The sequence below is a fragment of the Mercenaria mercenaria genome, chromosome 14, assembly GCF_021730395.1.
Source record: "Mercenaria mercenaria strain notata chromosome 14, MADL_Memer_1, whole genome shotgun sequence".
Classification (NCBI taxonomy): Eukaryota; Metazoa; Mollusca; class Bivalvia; order Venerida; family Veneridae; genus Mercenaria; species Mercenaria mercenaria.
The window spans coordinates 73,817,273-73,830,168 of record NC_069374.1 but is presented as its reverse complement, the minus strand read 5'-3'; the positions used below and the strand labels follow the sequence as shown (position 1 = coordinate 73,830,168).

The following is a 12,896-nucleotide window of genomic DNA, read 5'->3' as shown; positions in this document are numbered from 1 at the left end:
TTTGACCCCGACATCGGTTTGGTTTTGTTTTTGTTCATTTATTTATTTATTTTCAGATTTCCTAGAGAAGCCGATTTTCACTTCTTTTTAAAATAATACATTTTTTATACTAGAAAATATACATGTACATTGCATTAACAGATTTTAGCAACTGCAGTTCGCAAGGTAATGAGATTTTGAATCCCTCGGTCGGTATGTAAATTAGGTACATTTTTATACGCCCGAAGGGACGTATTATGTTATACCCCCGGTGTCCGTCCGTCCGTCCGTCCGTCTGTCCGTCCGTTAGCAATTTCGTGCCCGCGAAATGATGGTTAAGTGACTGCATAACGGTACTTTCTCTTTGATGTCATTCATTCCGTTCTGTTTATGTGACCTTTTTCTTTTTATGTGACTGTTAGAACAATAGAGAGAACAATGGGGATGTCACATAAATACCGTTCACCACACTGAGACGACGTGCAGAGCGCTTGTTTCGGATGACTAGCTTCAAGGTCAATGTCACACTTAGGGGTCAAAGGTCATATGAGTGTGTTTCATGTCCGCTCTGTAACTCTTGAACTGCTTAAAGGATTTCAAATAACTTGACACAAATGTTCACCACACTGAGACGACATGCAGAGCGCTTGTTTCGGATGACTAGCTTCAAGGTCAATGTCACACAGTGGTTAAATGTCATATATGACTTTGCTTTGTGTATATTGCTCTGCATTGCAGTGCTCTTGTTTTTATTTGGCAGATCCCTTTTTTGTTCTCTTACAATATTTTTTTTGTATTACTTTCCTTTTTTTGTTACTATAAATAGCTTATTTTGAAACTTTTTTATTATTGGCCGTAGGGAAAAACCGAGACCACTTTTCTGTGGTACAACATGGATGGTACATCCAATTCTTAGATGTATCTTGACATAACTTTACCTTGTAAGAATTTGTTTGTGTACTTAGAATTTTTGTGGAATTTCTTCTTTTTGTTGTTCTTGTCCTTTGGGCTTCAACAGTCAAGTTCTTTAAATTTTGCCCCCATCCTCTGATGTAACCCGTCGGGCGTATATTGCCCCGCCTGGCGGCGCTCTTGTTAACTCTTTTCATGCGTCATGATTACTCTTGGAAGACGAATTTTGAAATGTCGATGATTTCGATTTGATAAAATATACAATGTAGTAGTCTATGTACATTTTTCATTATAAATATTATTTTCTTTCGTATCATCGTACAATATATGACAACTATCACCGTAATCATTAATTTGTTTGAAACTTATATTTGATTTTTTTTTCTTGTCTTTTTTACTGGCATTCGCCCGTTTTGGGGGAAGTCGGTCGGTGTTACGGAATACCTTTTTGCCTAGGTCAAAGCATTAGTAATACTTGTATTATTTCCTTTGGCGACAATTGTAAATATTTGCACGTGTCAATGTCTATTTGCAGAACGACTAGATTTAATTGTTTTCTTTCCTGAAATATAATTGAACAATTTGGATCTTAGAAATATATCATATCCGTTCCCTGTAGTGGGAACTGAGTGTTAGAATTAATAACACGTACGTTTCGTCAAAGACACTCCTAGAAATAACTATTATATATTTTGAAAAAAAAAGAAAACATTTTGTTGACTTGAAAAAGACTGGAAAAGTTGCGTGCTCGTAGTGCTAACAGATAGCAGGTCGCCTTGATATATTTATAAAATGAACCATGTTTATGTGGTTAATAATGAACTTACAGTATTTACTCCAAACCCACCACCCGTTCCCAGTATGAAAATAAATCTTCATTTTGTTTCAGTATTCGTTAGTTGTAAGGGACTGTCATTGTTATGATCGCTGTTATATGTAAGTACCTGTAAGTAAATCGTAAAGTTATAACGAATTCAGTAAGTGTAAGACAATATGGATTTATTTGTAACCTATACTAACCATAAAGGTAAGAGTAGACTAGAAGCAATAACTACGACCAGAGCCACCAATGTCAAAGCAGATCAGCCATAGAAAGAAACTGTATTGGAAAGATATAGTAGACGGAATGCTTAACACTTCCCCTGCTAAATTTCTATAATGAACTTGTCCATCTTTCAATTTGGACAGTACCATTAACTGTTAAAAGGGGTGCTTACCAAAAAGATACAGACTGAATGGCGAACAGTGCAGACCATGATGTGCAGGCTGACCTTGGTCTGCACTGGTAGCAAAGACAGAATCACTAGCCGCCAACAGGCTAAAGGTTAACATACACATCAAGTACATTTTGATTACATGAAAGATAAAAAAATGGGATAGGGTGGAAAGAAGGAGGTGAAAGGGATTGTGCTGTCATTCATCTAATACCAACAATGTGAGTCAGATAAAATTGTCTTAATTAAATCACATGTCCACCGGACAAGCACCGCTCTGATATGCCCGTATGTCGACTTGACAAACAACGCCCTGCTATTCCTGTCTGTCGACCTGATAAGCAACACCTAGATATCCCCATAGGTCGACGTGATAAGCAGCGCCCTGGTATTCCATATGTCGACCTGAAAAGAGCCGCCCTGCTGTCCCCATATGTCGATCTGGCTAACACCGCCCAGATATTTCCATTTGTCGACCTAATATGCACCGACCGGCTATCTTTTTATTTCGACCTGATAAGCACAATCTTCCTATTCCCATATGTCGATCTGATAGGCACTGTTCTACTATTCTAATATGTCGATCTGATAAGCACCCTTCTTTGATTCAAATATGTCGACTTGCACGGTTCTGCAATCCTCATATGTCGGCCCGATAAGCACCGCCCTGTTATTTACATGTGCATGACATTTCTAAAGATTTTAAAATTACTTGTATCTACTATTATACCGCTTATTAAGGTTAACACTTTGGTTTTGTTTTGACAAGGACTATCTCTTAAGTTTGTTTTTTCTTTGTAAGATTGTTCTTCGAGTGCCATATTTGAAAAAAACATTTTTTTGGACGAGTATAGTAACAGCTGTCCAAAGAAGTTTACAGGGTGCATGTACCACGTGACTTTTTCGCTAATCTGGGGTGCCAAAAACATGGCGGATTCCTCGATAAAGGTAACATTTTCTTAAATATCTTTTCACCAACTTGTTCAAATAAAAAGAAACACGGATGAGTGCCGTCTCATATGAAAATCCAACACTCGGCTACAAGTTTTTTGTTTCAAAGTCCGCTCGTTTTCTCTTAAAGTGCAACCGCGCATCTGAAGTGAACAAATTTGATGATGTTAAGACGGGGGACATTTCGCAAATTCTATAGATAAACCCTTTAAAAGGCCGTAAAAGACTACTTTGCGACACGGATATTTGTACGAGTGTTGTCTTGACGTATACACTTTAAGAAATTACAAATTAAGAGCCTTAAAGAGCTTCCGAGTCCAGATTTATCAAATTGCTAAGCAGGGGTCCGTTTTTCTTGATGCTAAGACGGGGGCGTGATTAAAAGATGTGTTATTGGAAGTCTTGTATTTCATTAACCTGCTTCATTTAAGTTTTTTTCCATGTTTATACTGCTTACTTTAAGAAAAATCTAGCTATATGAGTATATGTCTGGTAAATTTCAAATTGTTATGACAAATGAAAGCTTTTCGCCAACTGTAAAATTTTTACCTAATGTGAACTACTTAGTACTTAATTTGACTGATTTAATTGAAAATGCATCAACTTTCACTTTATGTACTACATTTCTAACGCGATTAAAGTGTCATGTCTAGATAATTTTATAGTAACCTTTGTAAAGAATACTGTTAAGTTTTTGAAAAAGCATCAGTTTATATTGAATTCTGTTTCAGCCGAGTTAACTTTAATTTTTTTTAGGCTGAATAAAATACATTTGCGCATCTGACATTAGCGATAGTAAGTTGCCAAAAGAAATCGAAATGTATATGTTATTTCCAGATATCTTATTTTAAGACATTTTGTTCAGAATGTCCTTTTTGGTTTAAAAATATGAATTATTATTATCATTGTAGTACTAAATCGCATTTACATTTCAGACATTTGTGTGCCAGGAATGCGGAAGGGCTTATAATTCCAAAAAAAGCCTTCTGCGCCACGAAAGAGGCCACAGAAATCTTGGAGCTTACATGTATAACTGCGGCGAGCGGTCTTTTCCGGTGAGACTAATAACATTATTATATTACGATCTCACATTGGAATATTTTAAGCATTGCACATTTTGTCCATCTCTTCTTACTTCTAGAATTTGGATTGACTATAATTTGCATTACTTTACATTTTTCACAGCTGATACTTCCGTGGTTTGCAGGAGACCGTAAAGGGTGGATATTTTGGTCCTGTGTTTCAATGACCCTTAGTATGATCTGGTGCCCAACTTCTCAATCAAAGTAAATTTGAAAATCATTTCGAATTTCAAAATATGGTCATTTATGATTTACTTTTGGTCGGAAAGGTAGCGCTTTTCCCCTTTATTTTTTTTTTATTAATTATTGTTCTTCATTAATTTCAACTGAAGTGCATTTAGTATATTAATAAATGGGTTCAAAAGAAAATTTTGTGACAAATATGCATTTAAGAAAAATTCTTGTTGATAAGAGTTCTTTTATTTTAGAATGTGAATTGAGGCATTACAACCTGTAATGATTGTACTCGACTGCCTTGATTGTAACCAAATGTTTGAAATTATTGTTACCAAAAATGTTAGTTTATTGCTAGGCACGTTTTTGTTTCGATGATATTGTTGGTAAAAATATATGTTTTTTTTTTGTTTTTTTTTTTGTATCGAAGTTTACTGAGCCTGTAAATGTCTCAAGTCGTTTGAACGAAGAATCGGTCTGCGATGTATACGCTTGAAACCGATTCTCATCTTTTTTGTAGATCGAAAGGGACTGAAATTGGCTTTACTTCTTTTTCAGTACTATTAGCTTTGCAACAATTTACTAAGAAACTAGATAGTGTCAACGTTTTTGCATGTATTCATAAATGATTTTACCTTCAACTTATTAGTCTTTATGTATATTTCATTTTATGAAATTTAATGCCAGTTGTATTGTGGTCAGTTTATCGAACCATCGTTCCTGGGAAGAACCGGCACCATATTCAAATCTTCTTAAAGAAAATGTCCACTTTCTTTCATAAGAGACATGGTCGGTTTCGGGCTTCGAATCACGGTCGTCTGTGAGAGAGATCTTAGAACATGACCTCTTTATAGTATGATTAAGTATCAAAATGATCACTGCGTCTATTAAACTTGCAATGTGTTTTATGATAAATATTGGCTCTGAATTATGTTTTCTTCTGTGGTAATTCAATGGTTTAAAAAAATTCTTTAAACTTTAACCTTCGAACATTTACTATGATTTCACAACACATGTGAAGAAATTACCGGCACATACTCTGATAATTCAATACATGTATCTAAATAACATTATTAAGACTTTGAAAGTATAATAATTTATTTCATTTCAAACTGCAGTTTAGATATATATTCCAATAAAAGCCGTAAAAATAGCACACAAGATCTAAAAAGACGAATACGAATACGAATACGAATACGAATAATTTATTCAAGCATAAAACATTCATTACAATGTTTATAGCCTATACAAAAATATGTACAATGTAAACATAGATCTACCAAAATCTGGAACTAGATGGTACAAACATAATTTTCAGGAGAGATATATTCAGTGAAACATTACCAGTAATACAATAGCAATATGTTTCAATGTTTAACAAGACAACAATATCTATATCAGAATTATTACTAGCTTGGAAAACTCTAAGGAATTTGAAGTTTTTTAGCAAAATATATGAATTTAGCCAGGTTGCAAATAACTTTTTTTGATTTTGCAGACATCATAGATTCAAATTTATTCAATGTGGGCCAGTGACAGTAATAAGGTCTAAAAAGACAAATTTTGAGATTAACATTGCTGTGCAGATTCTAAACCATTTTCAGAAGCAAAGCAAAAGCAAGAACGGTTCACATTCTTAATAATTAGAGACCTGTTTCATCTAGAGTTATCGAAAGTTAAACCAAAGAAACCAATTAACTTAAACAATGAAGACAAAACGAATGCGATAAAAACCAGACTTTTCCGAAGCCGACTTGGAAATGTAGTAATATTGTTAAGAAGCGTTAACTTGACACATAGGGTGTCACCCAAGTATTGAAGTACTTCCGGGTCGTTGTATCCTAGGAAGCAGTTCTTTGAAATTTGAAGTTCCCAATTTGAAGCCATCTCTTCTTTGACTTGTTAAACATTTTGTGTCATTTCTGATGTCTTTAACAGTTGTTTTGTTCGTGTGTTTTTTTTCAGGACAACATTTCTATGCGAAAAGCTATTCCAGACTGGCGGCCATGACAGATGTGGGTGAGAAATCATAAAGAGTGACTGAGTACTTTGATATGTAGCAAAGAAGTTCATTGTTGATAATAGTGTTTCTTTATGATTTATTGAATACGATCAGAAATACAGAGCTCTCAATGCTGTAAACTTTTTGTTGTGAAATTCGCCGCTGAATCCATTTCCAAAAGTGTTCGTTTTACTATACAGCAAAGAAGGAGAAATTGTACCGGGCCGACACCACAGAGTGAAAGTTGGTGCATTTTTCATTAAATCAGTCAAATTAAGCATTTCACTTTAGGTAAAATATGCAGTTTAAAGTCGGTAGAAAGCTTTCATTTGTCATGACTATTTTAATTTTAACATACGTATAACGGGATTATTCTATAATGAGCAGTTTTAACATGGAAAAACTTTAAGAAGCGGGTAAATGAAATACCAAGGACTTCCATTACCAAATCGTTGAATCATGCCCCGTCTTAGCATTAACAAAACCGGACCCCTACTTAGCAATTTCATAAATCTGGCCCCGGAAGCTATGTAAGGCTCTTATTTTGTATTTTCTTAAGGTGCATATGTCGAGAGAATATTTATACAAATATATGTGTCGCAAAGTAGTCTTTTTCGGTCTTTTAAAAGGTTAATTTATTGAATTTACGAAAATGTCCCCCGTCTTAACATCATCAACTTTGTTCACTTCAGTTGCGTGGTTGCACTTTTAGAGAAAACGAACGGACTTTGAAACAAAAAACTTGTAGCCGAGTGTTGGATTTTTATGTAAGACGGCACTCATCCATGTATCCCTTTATTTGAACAAGTTGGTTAAAAGCTATTTAAGAAAATATCACTTTTATCGAGGAATCCGCCATGTTTTTGGCACCCCAGATCAGCGAAAAAGTCACGTGGTACATGCACCCTGGTTTAGCGGCTTTATTCTAACAGATCCCTAAGAAAGGAGAACAGTCCGTTATCAATTTCTATATCAAATTAGACGTAACGAATCGTGTATAAAGAAATAAAGAAATTATATATCATAGGCGTAGGTACAAAGCCATCCCTTGATTCATGACTAAACAATTCAAACTGCCCCAGATAAGGCTGATGGTATATTCTGTTTTCCTACTTCGTTAGTTCAAAGATACGATCCTGTAAATGAAGTCTTACGAGGAACAGCCGAAAGCTGCATATAATTACTTATCGCAAAGGATTTTAAGACATAAATGTGGATGTATTTGTTTCCTTTTTCTGACCGCCTCTGTAGCATAGTGGTTGATTGCTTACTTTGAGTGCGGGAGGTCATGGGTTCGTTCCTTGGCCGCGTCATACAAAATACATGAAAAATAGTGTCAATAGCTCCTTTGCTTTGTGCTCAGCTTTAAAATGAAAACTAGCTTTTCTTTTCCAACGCCCTAATGGCGGTGGAAACCATCATCAAACAACTTCCTGTAATCCAAATAACTGTACTTTGAACCTCGTTCATTTATATTTATTGGCTATATATATTGTGTATGACAACTGTAATCAGATTATCTAGCGTTTATCGTGGAGATGTAAGAATTTCAAACACCTCCGCTACCCTATTACAATGAACTTAATCAATTTTGACCTTACCTCACAATGTCAGCTTTGTTTGCAAAATATAAAGGGATACTTCATGTTCAACGTGACGTTTCATTATAGTAAGTTTTGCCTAGTTATATTATGGATTGTTTTTGTTGGTCGGTTTGAACGTCACACTGGTGCAGTTATAGGCCATGCGGTAATTTTCCAATATTTCATGGTGAAAGAAGACCCCAGGAGTTCCTCCGAGCATTATTTCATGAGGGGCGGGCACTTGCGTAGTCCAACTGTGATTTTGATGGCTTCCTCACATGAAAGAATTTTATTCCCGAAGCCAGGTGTGGAATCCTCAGCGGTGACGGCATGAGATTCGAAAACAGCGACTTGGACACTGAAGTCCACAGTAAACTTTTTTTTTAAACTGGCATCACTTTAGACCTAGCCATCTGATACACATATAAAGACATACTACTGGCGTCACATTCATCAACATTAATGTTTAAAGTTGGAATAGACCGACTAATAAACAATTTGCATTTGATATTGTATTACTAATGAAATTTTGCAAGAGATTTGAAAATTCACATGCAAATTTCAGTTGCACTATGTACTAGTATGTGCTAATTAGACAGAGTGGAAGAAAAAAATTTATAGTCAAGATTATGAGTTCTTGGCCAGGCGCATGATACTGCTCATGCTAAAAATATTTGGTGAAAGTATAAAATGAATTATATAACATTCAGTGGCGTCCTATATTTTATCATATGACAGACTGAACTTTGAACGAATTCTTATACATGAAAATAAGAAGTCACGTATTCAGTTATAGAGACAGAGTTATTTATGTGATCAGTATTAAAATGATTAATTAAGTTGACGAATAAAGTGTCATGCATCTAAATGACATAGTGTAAACACTAGTGATATGATACGTTATGTTTTATAGAAAACGTTGAATATTTGACCAAACCTGTAAATGTGCAAGTCATTCGTGGCAGGTATACTGCGGAAGTACCGACCCCACTCGTTTGTCGTCCTGAGTAAACATTTTATTATTAAATTACGCAATTCTTTGTCCATAGCAAATCCTAGCATATACCTCTCTCAGATATGTTTAAATGCCGTTACTGAAACTAAAATACACAAACCTCTCATGAATCTCTTTGTTGATCTTCACTAAACTTTTTTGCTATCTTTGTGTTATCTTTCTCAAATATTGCAAGGTTTCATTTGACTGCATTTAAGGGCTGCCAGTGCTGGAAAGGGGGGAAAAAGTTTACTTCTCATAAATGACTTGATGGATCTCCATCAACCTTGGTGTGTAGCGCTTGTTTGGAACTGTCATATTTTCTTTGATTTAGGACAAGTGAAATATATTTTGATATTGCACTGTATTTTGTTTAATCTAATACATGATAAGGTCAATTTAAAACTAAATGCCTTACCAATATGCCAGGTGTGTATTTTTATTGCTGATTCACAAGATGAAAATACATTGCGCGCAAAAGTGGCTTAATATCAAATGTGATAAACACAAGGTTTTTTTACTCTATACAAATACAAATTTTACGCAAATTTTGTCACCCCGGTATTGAAGTACCTCTGGGTCGCCGTAACCTAGGAAGTAGTTCGTTGAAATTGCGAAGTCTCCAGTTTGATGCCATCCTAGCTTTACTGGTGGCATTGCCAATGTATTTATACGCATTGTGCAAATTTGTGTCATTTCCGATGTCTTTAACAGTTGTTTTGTCACCACATTCCTATGCGGAAGGAATAAAAGGTACTCCGTACCAGACCGCCTTGACAGAGGTGTATGAAGATATGTACAATGGTTGTAAATATTGAAATGTAGCAAAAAGTTCATTGTTCATGACAGTTGTGTTCTAGTCATAACTGACTTGGATAATGTTAAACATTAGAAATACAGAGCTGCCATTATTGTAATTTTGTTGTGAAATTCACAGTTCGTGTCCAAAAATGCTTGTTCTACTATACAGCAAAGAAGAAGAAATGATACCGGGCTAACACCTTCATATGACGAAAGAAGCGCAAACTTTTAACCCTGGTGCAAATCTTGCTCATGTGAACAGTGCTTTAGAAATGAAACAATCTGGTATTTGATTATGCGGATCATTGTGTTCCATTAGGTGTCATCAGCCATCAAGTGCGTTAGATTTGTTAACTATATCGTTTATGAATATTTACTAATATAATATGTGTAGGCCGTTGAAAGCAATTTGCTATCAGATTTCAGAAATTGTGAGAAAATGACAATTAAAACTATTTTGTAGCTGATTTGTTGTTCGTACAGTACAGCGGAATGTTCTTCACTAACACATTTTGTCTCCATTGGTATTAAATTATACATGATATGTCTCAGTTGCTGTTAACAACTTTATTGTTTTATCTGTTATTGTAAATAAGAAAGGTAACGTTGTTATAGAACAAAGCGTCAATGACAGGAACCAAGTCACTGTTTCAACAATGATTATATTTACCAAAGGGCTGTCTATAGAGAATTCTTTAAGCAGTGTTCCCGTGTTCCTTTCTGGTATAAATGTATTCTCCGCAAGAAATTGACAAATTACCCAAGTGATAATATAACGAGATGGGGGATGCATGACCGTAGACGTGTTGTCTTTTATCATTTTATCACAATAAAGCGAGATTTAAACCTATGACCTTTTGGTTGGAAGTTTTGCATTCTACTTAACGCAGCTATATGACTGTATATTCAGTTTTGTAGAATTTCATATCACATACAAAAAGTAGGGAGTATCGTTTAATCATGTCATATTAATTTTTTAAAAGCCCTGACTGTTAAAATTTTTAAAAGTAAAGTCAATATCACAAGGTGTTATTCTGATGGGCTCTTGACAACGCGATTTTTTATTTATTTAATACTAAATTGTTTCGACCCAGCGAATCCTGTGATATGCAGTAATATATCTATTTATCACATATTTGACGTCGCTGGAGTGTAATAAAGCCATTAAAAATGATAATGTAGGGATAACGCATGTTTTTTCGTGTTATAACATCTGCAGAATCCCGAGGGATTGGTTGGTGCCCGAGCCCGTTAGGGCGAGGGTACCAACGTATCCCGAGGGATTCTGCATATGTTGTAACACGAAATCAACATGCGCTAACGCTATTCTAGCATAAAACGCGTAAAAAACTGATAAATGAATACATTGTCACTCAACGTCATTAAATTTCCACGAAATGCGCGGGAATGTCTGTGTTGTTTTTTTACGTTGACGTCATTTCGTTTTGAATTATCCGTTTTGGGGCCGAATGGCGTTTACGCTTTGCCACGGAACGCGCATATATAAAAAGGTGTTATAACAGCACGCGAGTGCGAGAATCTCCTTGTTAACACACGTTTTCTCTTCTGTTAAAACACCCCCGAAAAGTGACAATAACAGCAGTTTTATGCTAGAATACACTAGTGTAATAAAGCTTTGACGTCGACGTCGTTTATAGTATAGGAGACGTTGGTCAAATTGACTTGTTTATATAGTAAAAGAAAGTACAATTTTTGATGTTTCGATAGGAAAGGCTGACATGTGATAAAAAGAATATTACATTTGTGACTTTCCACATTGAATTTATTAAACGAGTTGAATAAAATTGATAAAATGCTCGGCAGAGTCTCGCATTTTATTATTTTATTCAACTCGTTTAATAAATTCAATATGAAAAGACACTCATATAATATCCTCTATATATAGTCACATCAGGCAACAATAAAGTTTTACTGATGCTGTCCATAGTTTTCCCAAATATTTTACCCAGGATCACTTTTCTTCTTGTCAAATTACACTTGTTCCGGTAAATGACCATTTACTTATTTTCTTAAGATTGTGTTACACATGTATCTAGCATTAAATTTATTCAAATTTCGGTCAGCCAAGTAACTGCATTGTGAAAATGTGTTAGAGGATAACAAAATTGTCCTTTACATAAATCATGAGATAGTTTACGACTTTTAAAAATATTTTCACAATTTGACACTTTTCTTACAATAATATACAATTTTTAATGAAACAGCTTTATAGTAATTACTGTATACAAATCTAAGGATATTTTACAAATGGAAATGTTGATCGGAAATTTACAATCCTAATTGTATTGTAACAGAAACGATAATTACAATTTTAGTGTTTGTTTGTTTTGGGTTTAACGCCGTTTTTCAACTGTATTTCTGTGAAAATGTAATTACAGGCAAAATTAAGACAAATAGTATATACATGCGCGCGCGATTTTCTATGTTTATTTTGCTAATTAACCAGTGCCAAATTAGGATATCGTCTATAAATGAGATAATTAGGTACTTTCCTTTTTTCCTTTTTCAGTTCACCGAATCATTAATGGCTCTGTTTCGATTTTTTTTTTTTTCATGTTTTTACAATTTCCCAAAAAAACATCGCGAAGATCATAACAACTCAAATGTCTTGTTATTTTGTATAAATGAAAATTGTTAATATCGATCGAAGAACTGAACGCGTACACGGACATGTGCATCATCTTGACAGGTTTAGAATACATGTATGTGTTGTCTAAAATTATTTGCGCTCGCTTCCGTGTAAGCTTTGAATAAAATAAACGTATCTTAAGCTAAAATTGGAGAAAGTTTCCACTGAGTCATCACGAGCCGTAGCTGAGGAGGCATTTAAGAATGAAATGGAGTATGTTTATTTTTTGTTAGACACATAGCCTTAGGTTGTATATGCTTGATATTTAAAAGATTTCTATATCATATGCACTTAATTCTATCAGTCAGTCAATCAGTTAATCTCTGATAACCAAGTTTTTTTTCTACATTTTTAGAACCAGGAGTCCAAAGCTGTGATTTTGATAAAAATACAAAAATAGATTCCACCTAATTGAAAATAATTTTTCAGAATAGTGTGGAAAGTGCCAGTCCATTAAATTTTGCAATAGTTTGAGTCTATGGACTCCAAAATAGAAGTCAGTAACAATATTTGATATTTCTCAGTTGTTTTTATAATTCAAATTAATTCTACAG

At 34.6% G+C, this 12,896-nt stretch overlaps 1 long non-coding RNA gene across 1 annotated transcript; it reads left to right on the top strand.

Annotated features, from left to right (window-relative positions):
• The first annotated feature begins 2,981 nt into the window (after positions 1–2,981).
• Positions 2,982–6,661, top strand: LOC128548304 (uncharacterized). The gene is made up of 3 exons (XR_008366927.1): positions 2,982–3,053; positions 3,992–4,111; positions 6,278–6,661. It is a non-coding gene; the product is annotated as an uncharacterized LOC128548304 (long non-coding RNA).
• Positions 6,662–12,896: the final 6,235 nt, after the last annotated feature.